This window comes from Palaemon carinicauda, chromosome 26 (genome assembly GCF_036898095.1).
Source record: "Palaemon carinicauda isolate YSFRI2023 chromosome 26, ASM3689809v2, whole genome shotgun sequence".
NCBI lineage: Eukaryota > Metazoa > Arthropoda > Malacostraca > Decapoda > Palaemonidae > Palaemon > Palaemon carinicauda.
Genome location: NC_090750.1, coordinates 101,967,036 through 101,971,155, shown reverse-complemented (window position 1 = coordinate 101,971,155; position 4,120 = coordinate 101,967,036). Strand labels below are relative to the sequence as shown.

General features: G+C 30.1%; 1 protein-coding gene across 2 annotated transcripts in view; it reads left to right on the top strand.

Annotated features, from left to right (window-relative positions):
• The window catches only part of LOC137619730 (neuroglian-like), a 142,651-nt gene that overhangs the window by 63,605 nt on the left and 74,926 nt on the right, over positions 1-4,120 (top strand). The gene's annotated exons all lie outside the window — the stretch shown is intronic.

Below are 4,120 nucleotides of genomic sequence, written 5' to 3'. Positions count from 1 at the left end.
TACCAAAACATTATTGAGCATATGAATTTCAAAGGCTTTTCCTCTTTCAAGATTACACGAATCAGAATTACCTTTAAACAAGGATTTCTTCCACTTTCTCCCTAAGGTGTGAGAATAAAGTATTAAATTTTTGATAAGAAAATCCTCTTCAATGGTGCTTAATCGCCTATTTCATAACCGGGGTGAAACTAATTTTCATACAATTAATTTAATTAGTACATTCCGTATAACTTTAGTAAAATAATCTTGTCACCCTTTCGAATTACCTACAAAGATTGTTTGTAATGCTAATATTAAATATCAAATATGATTAATCATTACAACTAAACATGTTTAAAAGACCCTAAAGTACAAACTGTAATTCATATTTACCCCGAAAATCTCAATACAATAAACTACTACACTTTTTTAAATATAACACCCCAGTTTCATATACAATATCTGAATTTGATTATTCGCAATTCCCCCTTTATAACAAAATGAACGCACACGACCTAACGTTTTCATGCTTGCCAGCGTCATCAAAATGCACCCTTGGCGGAACGTTCATTCGACCGAACAAATAGATTTCATATGGAAGGGATATATATTAACACATTTTGATGTCCAAGAATTAGTTATTTCATTGAATTGGCTATAAATGAACAATGATTCAATGCAAATTACAAAACATGATCGTACGAGTAAATACACTAAGAACAACATTATATATATATATATATATATATATGTATATATATATATATATGTCTATATATATGTATATATATATATATATATATAAATATAATTACACACACAAACAAACAAACACACACAAACAGGGGCGAAAAAATAACACCCTTTCCAATTCGTTGGAGGAGGAAATTAAATACAAAGCAAAATTAGAAAATATAAGGGTATAAATGTGCAAATAATTTCGCAGAGAACCGTTTTTAGCGTAACTCCCTTTCATGGACCATTAGTTCTTCATGACAATGCGAACAAAAAAAATTGCTTTGAAATTTACCACAAATTGAACTAAAAAAAAAAAGGAAAAAAAAAAAAACATTCTGGGACATCTCTTGACTGTTGTTGTTGTTGAATTTACTCAACATACATAAAAGCATACATACATACTTACATACATACTTCAATTAATGCTTAAAACCTGTTTTTAAGACTACTTGAATACATACACCATATAATACGAGAAAAAATAGGACTTTCTTGAATAAATAATACTCATCTTAATAAGATAACCAATTATCATCAACCATATTCGTCTTCTTTATAGAAAACTTCATTTTATACATGGTTTTCATAATCTGCAATCTGAGTTTTACATTTTTTTAATTATTCTTATTGTTTTATGATTATATTTTTCATTAAAATATGTATGTATGTATATATATATAATATATATATATATATATATAATATATACATATATATATGCATATACATAAATATATATACATATATATATATAATATACATATATATACATATATATATATATATATATATGCATATACATAAATATACATAATATATATATACATATATATATACACGTATATAACACATCACATCAAAATGCACCCACAGTCAACAAACAATAAAACACAAAAGGACAAACAAAAAGAGAAACTGAAGGAAACGCGTTGCCCATGTAATGGTTTAAACGACCAATAAATGTCCGGTCGTTGTATTAAGGAAATGGAAACAGTGAATAAAGTAGCGAAAATATTATTATTTACTCAAGGAAACGGAAAAAAGGAGGTAAAAAACTTAGCACTTCTGGGTTTTTCAGTGCTACAGTAACCTGTTTTATGAAAACGAGTAGTAGTAGTAGTAGTAGTAGTAGTAGTAGTAGTAGTAGTAGTAGTAGTTGAAAATATACTCAGGGAGTTAATTCTAATAGCCAGGCCTTCTCCATCACGAGGCTCAATACTACGCAGTACTCTAGAAGTTTTATTCCAGCTGTGACCAAGTTGTGGAATGATCTTCCTAATCGGGTGGTTGAATCAGTAGAACTTCAAAAGTTCAAAGTTGGAGCAAATGCTTTTTGTTGACCAGGCGGACATGAGTCTTTTTATAGTTTATTTATGACATATTTGTTTTTGATGTTGTTGATAGTTTATTATATGACATGTCTGTTTTGACGTTGTTTCTTATTTTAGAATGATTTATTGTTAATTTGTTCTCTTCATTTATTTACTTCCTTATTTCCTTTCCTCACTGAGCTATTTTTCCCTGTTGGAGCCCCTGGGCTTATAGCATCTTGCTTTTCCAACTAGGGTTGTAGCTTGGATAGTAATAATAATAATAATAAAGGAATAAGATATAGCATCTCCACACAGTGAATTGCCACATGGATGTTACATGGAAAGTAATAGCAGCAGCAAGAGTACATTTATTTGGTAGCAGAAGCAACTACAGCCTAACTTTCTAGCATCCAAACAAACAAATACATAAATAAATAAATGAAAATTTTAGTACTATAACTGACGAAGTTCAGAAACAAAATGTTAATAATCCATCCTCTCTCTCTCTCTCTCTCTCTCTCTATATATATATATATATATACCGTATATATATATACATATATATATATATATACATATATATATATACATATATACTGTATATATACATATATATATATACATATATACTGTATATATATACATATATATATACATATATATATACATATATATACACATAAATATATATAAACAGACACACCAGTGCCTACGAAACTCTCTCTCTCTCTCTCTCTCTCTCTCTCTCTCTCAAGACACCAGTACCAGAGAAAAAGACAAAATTCTCATAAAATCCAGAAATTGAGGATCAACGAATAAATCAAGATAAGTCTTTTTAATTGCTTTCGTGTTCCAGTAGAAAGCCATCATAATGGATGACATAAGGAAGCCGAGCAAATTTTCCCACAATTCCTTAACTTTCGTGAGTTAAAACCTTGAAATTTCCTTCCTAATGGTTTAAAACTTCGGCGAATTATGGGTATAGTTTGGGGGGGGGGGGTTTGGACAGGAAAAAAATGCAGTTGTGAAATGTGTGAAGGAAGACCCATTTGCTATCAAAAAAAAAAAAAAAAAAAAAAAAAAAAAAAAAAATTCAAATGGAGATGAACATGTATTTTCAAAAATTACCAATGAATCCCTATTCAAAAAACCTTGATTGTGAAAGTCATTTATGATTCTGTACTAAAGATTAGCGTTTCGACATATACAAAACGTTGCTTCTATCAAGGTTGGCTTTGATAAAACATTTTGATGAAAGCAATTCAAGTCTGTGATGAAATCAACGTCTTAATAATGCAAAACGTTGCTTTAGAGGATGAAATAACGTTTGAGTCTGTACTAAAGATTAAGGTTTCAACATATACAATACGTTGCTTCTATCAAGGTTGGCTTTGATAAAACATTTTGATGAAAGCCATTCATGAGTCTGTGCTGAAATCAACGTCTCAACAAATACAAAACGTTGCATTAGAGGATGAAATAACGTTCCTCTATAATAAAAAAAAAAAAAACAATGCTTCCCACAAGAAAATAGAAGAGAAAGAGTTAGCAAGTCTTGACGCCTTATCAAGTGCACAGCGTGCAAGGACTGACAAGAGTTCAGTCCCACGAATTAACAGGGGAGGGATGAAAGGAGAGAATGTGGTCCGGGGGGGGGGTGGGGGTTTAGAGTGAAATGGGTCACAGGGCTTTCCAAAGAGGAAGTGGTAAAAAAAATAAATGATAAAAAGCAAGATAGCCAGAGGGACACGTGCACCTACCAGTTGGAATGTTGCATGAAATATGCTCTTGAAACTAACGCATGAATGCAGTATGCTGTGTGGTACAGAGCAATAACTTTGTTCATTTGTTATGAGTGTGTCATGTTATTCTTGAACGACATTGTTGGGTATTTTCAACGAGGAGACATTTACATTTCATATTTTGTTATACAATTCAACAGAGGCAAAAACTAAAAGAATTGTTAAAATATAAAGGAAAAATTATTTATATTTCATATTTTGTCATACAATTCAACAGAGACAAAAACTAAAAGAATTGTTAAAATATAAAGGAAAAATTATTTATATTTCATATTTTGTCATACAATT